Source organism: Lolium rigidum, chromosome 3, assembly GCF_022539505.1.
Source record: "Lolium rigidum isolate FL_2022 chromosome 3, APGP_CSIRO_Lrig_0.1, whole genome shotgun sequence".
Taxonomy (NCBI): Eukaryota; Viridiplantae; Streptophyta; class Magnoliopsida; order Poales; family Poaceae; genus Lolium; species Lolium rigidum.
The window spans coordinates 257,191,806-257,200,790 of record NC_061510.1 but is presented as its reverse complement, the minus strand read 5'-3'; positions in this window follow the sequence as shown (position 1 = coordinate 257,200,790).

Sequence of the window (8,985 nt, the reverse complement as noted above, 5' to 3'; positions counted from 1 at the left end):
CCCACTGCCAGCGTGTCCCTCCAAACAGTGCAATTCGGACTGTTTGGGGCTGTTTGCACCCGATTTACAAGTTCGTGTATGGCATGCCCCCATTTTGCAGGTATTTGGATGTGTTTGCACGTCGAGGACAACTTCGTGTATGTTCCATGCATATAGGTCTTTTTAAAACATGCAGCTACTTCCATGCAACAGAAAACTACTCAGTGTGTATTGGATAAAAAATATTATCTACTCCATGCATTCTAAAATAATTAAATTTATAGTTCTGTACTAAGTCAAACTAATTTAAGTTTTGCTAAGTACCAACATCTAGGACAAAAATATAGGGATTTAGTAGATAATATAGTTTTATATTATATATATATTGGACGTTGTAAATATTGACAATTTTATCTTTTAAAAAGCTGCTCAAACTTTTCAACTTTATTAGGATAAAACTAAAACTTCTATTATACAAAAACAGAGAGAGTATATTCTGTGAAATAATAGAACTGCAGTGATTGTTGTTGTATTGATTTGACTCAACATGGGTTTGTGTAGAGGTAGAAGAATAGGAGGGCAAAAAACATAATGAACTGGAACAGGAGGGCAATAAACCTAATGGGTTTTCTCGAGATGAGGCCGACAAGAGAGTTGAGAGCAACATGTTTTCACGAACAACCTAGGTCTCCTTATTTATTTTTCAAAAAAAAAAACACAGATGCTAATTTAGATTACTTCTAAGAAAACCATTACGAGTTAGGAACCACTTTATGCTTTTGTACTTTGGTATTTTGCAAAATAAATCTCATGTTTCTAGTTTGTGGTGAACATTTTTTGACATGCAAGTATACTTATCATGTATGTGTGTAATGCCGACTATATTTTATTTATCTATGTATGTGTGAATTGTGTATTGTCTAAAGTTACTTTTCCATGTTTAATTTGATGCATGTGTACTATCTAGGTGACTAGGTGTGGTTCCATGTTACCATGTATGCACTGCTTCAAATGTTACATGAGACGACCTTCGACCCATGGAGAATAATGATTTTTCAAAAATTTGCACTTAGAACTATGTAACAATTTGTTTGTTTATAAGCATATATACATACAAAGAAGGCTCCAACTCCAGTATCATTCACATACAAAATGTTTACTTGATTTCATTTATAAAATACATAGAAAATCTACACTTAAACCACATGAACCAAGAGGTACGCAAAGAAGAACATGAAAAAATCATATGAAGAAAGAAGTTTTCTATCTCATGAATTTTTTTATTCATGTATAAGCATTTATATAGACATGTGTTAATATTTATTCATTCATATATGTATGAACAAATATTTCGACAAATTTTTACATTTCTTTACAACACGCACATTTTAGGATCAATTTATTTTTTTACAAAATTCAATATAAATTAAAATTTAAAAAAGACATAAAAGCTAACTACTAGTGTGCCACATTAACACGGCCAATTTACGTGCGCATCCCATCTGGTGGCCTGACACACATAAGCGTTTTTCTTCGTCGTGTTTTTTTTTTACTTATTTGTTTGTTTTGTCGTTTGGTTCCTTTTCGTTTTTCTGTTTCTTTCATTTTCCTTTATTTAATTTTTTTCCTTGTTCTTTCTAGTTCGTCTCCCCTTCTTTGTTTTTCATTATTTCCATATTACCTTTATTTAGTCGTGAATACACGAGTATTTATTTATAACAACATTTACATTTTAATCTCATGAATATTTATCTTAAATGGGAACATTTCTCTAACCATGTCAAAAAGTTGCTGCGTAGACATTTATCTGACATGATTATTTTTAACCACGTGTATAATTATTTTGACCTATATGAGCAACCTTTTCTTAAATTTCTAAAAATAAACTCATGGAGAATAGTTTTTAATAAATGTCAAGAATTAATGGAAACTGGTCTTAACAATAAGACATGCCTAATACAAGGCATGTTTAAATGCTTGTGGATATCCTTAGGCCTAGAGGATTCCACACATGGGAGACATTTGCACAGTCCACTATTGACGTGGTTCTCAAATACATGGTACCCAGAGGAGGCATAAGATCTTGGCAGGAGGCCAATATCCTTTGCCATCACAACCTGATTGAACTGGGAAGAAGCTGGCCAATAGGAAGCTCTGTCGGCTTCCCGTAAGCCACGTAATTGCATGCGTCATCAAGGACAGTTGGGAGACAGGTCAACTGAGGTACGTCGGAGTGACGGTATGGTCTCGGAAGAGTGACATCAAAAGAAGCGCACCCTTGCTTCAGTTCCTAACACCCCGAACTCTCAGGTACGGGCTCGTACCTTGGACTCCCACCATGACACATGAACATGGGACGACATGACCGAGCGTGCGGGAGGGGTTTCCGTTATGGTGTTTCATACCGAAGTCCTCGCACCGTACCAAGGTAGACGTGGCCTCTTCTCTGTTGAAATATTGGGCCCACTTTTAGTGGCTCAAATTAGATTTCAGTTTTTCCTATAAATCTCAAAGCCCACATAGTGGCAGCCTTGTGAGTTTGAGCCCAAGTTGGTGGCAGCTCACTAGGGAGTGGCAAGAGGTGGGAAGTTTAGTCCCACATGGAAAGTTGGTAGGAAGTTAGACCACCTTATAAGGTGGGTTGTTCCACCACTAGTAAGTGAGTGAGAATAGGAGTGCTACACGCGCGCTCCTCCTCCTCCTCGCTCGTCTCGTCTCGTCCTTGCGATCCTGTACGGGAGAGGGCGAATTAGGTTTTTGGGAAGCGCTCTGCGCGACTGCTCAAGCTCTTCATCACGGGTCGCCTTCCGTCCAAGTCGGGCGGTGCTGCCTACCGTCGTCTTCAACGCCGTCTACTTCGACCCGTCGTCCTCGTCGTCAACAACGTTGTCATCAACAACGTTACTGCTGCGACATCATCTGCTACACCTCCATCGCCACCTCCACCAGATCGGTACGTGCGACATATCCGGATCTGTTTAGCGATGGATGCTTTCTTGTTTGCGCTCGTCGCTGCTCATGTTGATTAATGCATCTAGTATGTTCGAGTTTCACATGTTAGTAGTTGTTGTCGTCATGCTTAATATTCTGGAATTAATCATGGAAATTGTGCCTAATTATCCAACAATCCAAAAACCTAATTGTAGGCAATTTCCTGAGTTAACAATGGCTGGTTTTTCCGATGCACTGAGGCCGGATAAGTTTACCGGTGTGCACTTTAAGAGGTGGCGATATAAGGCCATGCTCGGCTTACTCATCCGAAAGTGTTCGAAGTTACTCGATGGTTTACCCGAAGGAACTATATCTGACCAAGATCAGAACAAGTTCAAGGAAAACAATACTCTCTTCGTCGGATGCGTTCTAAGTATTCTTGCTGATCGTCCGTGTGATGTGTACATGCACTTAACGGATGGTAAAGAGCTGCGGGATGCACTCGAATGCTAAGTTCGGTGCAACCGATGCGAGTGATGGAACTGTACATCATGGAGAGCTTCCATGACATCGGGATGGTTAACAACCGTTACGTAGTCGAACAAACTCATGAGATACGGTGCATTGCGAAAGAGCTTGAACTCCTTAAGTGTGCCTTACCCGACAAGTTTGTGGCTGGATGCATCATCGCTAAGTTGCCCCCTTCATGGAGGAACTTTGCCACAACTCTCAAACACAAGAGACGAGGAGATATCGGTTGAAAATCTGATAGCGTCTCTTGATGTTGAGGAGAAAGCTCGGACTAAGGATAATACCGAGAAAGGAGAGGGTCGGTCTAGCGCCAACATGGTGCGGAAGAAACCCTACGACAAGAACAAAGGGAATAACAAGCCCTCCTTCAATAAGCCTATGAAGACTACAACCTTCAAGAAGAAGAAGATGATAAACAAAGCAGATCCGAGCTGCTTTACCGTGGAGAGGCTGGCCACTTTTCTAAGGATCTGTCCGGAGAGGGCGGACCGCAAGAAAAAGGGGAGGCAAGTCAACACGGTGACCGCTAGCAACGCTGATGGGTACGGTAATCTCTTTACTTGTTCTTTCGGTATTTCAATCTCCATGTTGGTGGATTGATACGGGTGCTAATGTTCATGTGTGTGCTTGACATATCCATGTTCACTTCTTACCGAGTCGCCGGGATTCTTCCGTCTTGATGGGGAATGGGTCACATGCTTCGTTCGTGGTGTTGGCACGGTAGATCCGAAGTTCACTTCGGGAAGATCGTGCGGTCGAGGAACGTGCAGCATGTCCCTACTATGAACAAGAATCTCGTTAGCGGCTCCCTTCTATGCGAGAGATGGGTTTAAGGTTGTTTTAGAGTCGAATAAAGTAGTTGTTTCCAAGTTTGGACAATTTATTGGTAAAGGCTATGAGTGCGGAGGCTTGTTCCGCTTTTCGCTTTCCGATTTCGGTAATAAGTCCGTGAACCATATTTGTGGCAATGTTAGTGATGATACCGGTGTTTGGCATTCTCGTTTATGTCACATTAATTTTGGTTTAATGTCTCGGCTATCCGAGTTTAAGTTTAATTCCGAATTTTACCATTGCCAAAGGTTCTAAGTGCCATAGTTGTGTGCAATCAAAGCAACCTCGGAAGCCTCACAAGGCGGCCGAGGAGAGAAACTTGGCACCTCTAGAACTCATACATTCCGATCTATGCGAGATGAATGGTGTGTTGACAAAAGGTGGAAAGAGATATTTCATGACATTGATTGATGATGCGACTAGATTTTGCTATGTTTACTTGTTGCGAACTATAGATGAAGCTTTAGACTACTTTAAAATTTATAAGGCCGAAGTTGAAAATCAACTAGAGAGAAAGATCAAGCGTCTTAGGTCGGATCGTGGTGGTGAATATTTTCCTAAAATCTTTGATGAATTCTGTGAGGAACATGGCATTATTCATGAGAGGACGCCTCCCTATTCGCCCCAATCAAACGGGGTTGCCGAGAGGAAAAACCGCACGCTGACTGACTTGGTGAATTCCATGTTAGCCACTGCCTGGTTTATCAAAGGCATGGTGGGGGAGGCTTTATTGACTTCATGTCATGTCCCGAATAGAGTTCCTAACAAGAATAAAGATAAAACCCCTTACGAGGAGTGGGCTGGAAGAAAACCATCACTTTCGTATCTGCGCACATGGGGATGTTTGGCGAAAGTCAATATTCCAATCACTAAGAAGCGCAAACTCGGACCAAAGACGAGTGGATTGTATCTTTCTAGGTTATGCTCCGCGGAGTGTAGGATATAGATTTTTAGTAGTTCAATCCGAGGTACCCGATATGCATGTTGATACTATTATGGAATCTCGTGATGCAACATTTTTTGAGAATATGTTTCCTATGAAAGATATGCATAGCATTGCTAGAATTTCTACCGAGATAATTCCCGAGTCTAGTACATCTAATGAGTATTTTGAACAATCACATGAGAATGTTACCGAGAAGGATGACAATGAAGCTCCTAAACGGAGCAAGAGACGAAGGATTGAAAAATCCTTTGGTGATGATTTCATTGTGTACCTTGTGGATGATACTCCCACGTCCATTACGGAGGCATATGCATCTCCAGGATGCAGATGATCTGGAAAGAAGCTGTCCATAATGAGATGGACTCGATTCTTTCTAATGGAACTTGGGAGCTATCGGAACGACCCCATGGATGCAAGCTCGTGGGCTGCAAATGGGTGTTCAAGAAGAAGCTAAGACCCGATGGTACTATTGAGAAGTACAAGGCGCGGCTTGTAGCTAAAGGCTACACACGAGAGAGAAGGCGAAGATTACTTCGACACCTATTCACCTGTCGCTAGACTTACCACCATTCGAGTACTACTCGTCCATGGCTGCCTCCTATGGTCTTATCGTTCATCAAATGGACGTAAAGACAGCTTTTCTTAATGGAGAGTTGGAAGAGGAAATCTATATGGATCAGCCTCGATGGGTTCGTAGTAAAAGGTGAAGAAAGAAAGGTGTGCAAGTTGCTGAAATCTTTATATGGCCTCGAAACAAGCACCTAAGCAACGGCATGAGAAGTTTGACAGAACTTTAACTTACTGTAGGCTTTGTTGTCAATGAGGCCGACAAGTGCGTTTACTATCGCCATGGTGGGGGCGAAGGTGTTATACTATGTTTGTATGTGGATGATATTCTGATCTTTGGTACAAACATGAAAGTAATACACGAGGTCAAGTCTTTCTTGTCAAAGAGCTTTGATATGAAAGATGCTGGGAGAAGGCGATGTGATTACGAACATCAAGGCTGATTAAGAACGAGAGTGGGATTACTCTAACGCAATCCCATTATGTTGAGAAGATCTTGAGCCGGTTCGGCTATATTGATAGCAAGCCTTCTTCAACACCTTATGATCCCAGTGTGACACTACGCAAGAACCGGAGGATTGCCATAGATCAATTGAGATATTCTCAGATCGTTGGCTCACTCATGTACTTAGCGAGCGCGACTAGACCCGACATCTCTTTTGATGTTAGCAAGTTGAGTAGGTTCATGTCAAACCCGGGTGCCGATCATTGGCATGCACTTGATAGGGTCATGCGCTACCTATGTGGTACAATGAGTTATGGGATTCACTATTCGGGGCACCCAGCTATGCTTGAAGGATATAGTGATTCGAATTGGATCTCGGATGTAGCTGATCCGTACGCCACAAGTGGGTATGTATTTACCTTTGGAGGTGGCGCGGTGTCATGGAGATCTTGTAAGCAAACCATATTGACGAGGTCAACTATGGAAGCGAGAACTTCTTGCTTTAGACACAACCACTGTTGAATCGGAATGGTTGCGTGAGCTCTTGATGGACTTGCACTGTGGTTGAAAAACCTGTTCGGCAATCCTTTTGAATTGTGACAATCAAGCCGTAATTGTCAAAGTGAACAATTCTAAGGATAACGCGAAGTCATCAAGACACGTCAAGAGACGTTTGAAGTCCGTCGAGGAAATTGCGAAACTCCGGAGTAATAACTGTTACATATATTCAAACGAGACAAAAACTCGGCAGATCCCTTTACAAAGGGACTATCACGTAATGTGATAGAAAGTGCATCGAGGGAGATGGGTTTGAGACCCGTTGATGTTACGCCATAGTGGTAACCCAACCTTTGTGATCGGAGATCCCGTGAATTAGGACTCGGGAAGAACAAACTAGTGGTTTAATTGGGGAGAGTATTATGTAACCCTCTCTATGTGAAGATGCACAACTCTCGATTCTGTCGTAAGGCGAGGTTGGCAACAAGCCTTAATGTGTTTATGTTGGCTATTTTAGCAAAGATCTTTGTCCTACGAGCATTCTTGAAATAACACACCTATATGAGTCCGATTGTTAAACGTCGCAATCTATGAGATTTGGGTGATCTCTAGTAAACTCATGAAGAGACCATGAAGTATGACGCATATGCTTCACCCGCGGGGTAGGCTACGCGGCAGCCATGTACTGGTCATGACTTTGAGTGAAACCCTGTTCACGCAAAACTTGCAATTCAAGGCTTAGTCCATTGTTCAAGTGTGAGCGGATGTAGCTTAAGGTTCTAGGCGGAAGTTCAACTTAACGGTCTCCGCTGAAACACCGGTATATAAACAAGCAGCGAGTATTGGTAAATCTCTAAATGGGGATTTGAGATCCGGTGGGGGATTGTTGAAATATTGGGCCCACTTTTAGTGGCCCAAATTAGATTTCAGTTTTTCCTATAAATCTCAAAGCCCACATAGTGGCAACCTTGTGAGTTTGAGCCCAAGTTGGTGGCAGCTCACTAGGGAGTGGCAAGAGGTGGGAAGTTTAGTCCCACATGGAAAGTTGGGAGGAAGTTAGACCACCTTATAAGGTGGGTTGTTCCACCACTAGTAAGTGAGTGAGAATAGGAGTGCTACACGCGCGCTCCTCCTCCTCCTCGCTCGCTCGTCTCGTCTCGACTCGACTCGACTCGACACGACACGTCACGACGCGCGCCGCGCTCGTGGTGAGTGGATTGAGCCTCGAGCCGAGACTTTCCTTACTTTTTGCGGCTCGGGAAATCGAACGAGTCCTAGACGGACGCGTCGCGGTTAGTCGGTTCGGGTCGCTCCCGGATCGTGGGCTATACGTAACCGACTCAAAACGTTCGTGCGACGTGGGCGTGGCCCACGTTGCCTAGGGTTTCCCGAGCCTATATAATCTCCTGCCCGGCTACCGCGGAAACACATCCAATACACGAGTTAGGGTTTCTACCTCTCTCGCTTGCGCCGCCATCGTAGCCTACTCCATCCCGCGCGCCGACGTGCATCGGCGAACGGGAGAGCAGGTCTCCGGAACCGCTCGTCCTTGCGATCCTGTACGGGAGAGGGCGAATTAGGTTTTTGGGAAGCGCTCGCGCGGCTCGCTCAAGCTCTTCATCACGGGTCGCCTTCCGTCCAAGTCGGGCGGTGCTGCCTACCGTCGTCTTCAACGCCGTCTACTTCGACCCGTCGTCCCTGTCGTCAACAACGTTGTCATCAACAACGTTACTGCTGCGACATCGTCTCGCTACACCTCCACTTGCCACCTCCACCGGATCGAGTACGTGCGACATATGCGGATCCGTTTAGCGATGGATGCTTTCTTGTTTCAGCTGCTGCTGCTCATGTTGATTAATGCATCTAGTATGTTCGAGTTTCACATGTTAGTAGTTGCTGTCGTCATGCTTAATATTCTGGAATTAATCATGGAAATTGTGCCTAATTATCCAACATTCTCCACCCTAAGAATGAGGCCACTCCCTCTTAGTATAAATAGGACCCTCTACCACAGGCAGAGGGAGGCCAAGCCAAGTAAGGCCAGACCAAGACAAACCAAGCGAAGGCAACTCAAAGCAAAACCCTAGAAACACCAAGGGGTGTCGACCAAGCAAGCTCAAAACTTTCCACTCTCCTTCTCGGAGATAACGATCCAACGACTTCATCCCATTATGTTCCAATTCATATTCTGTTCTTACCCCGCATGGAAGAACATGCCTAAGTCGGGTTCCCACGGGAAGCCGGCACCACTAGCACC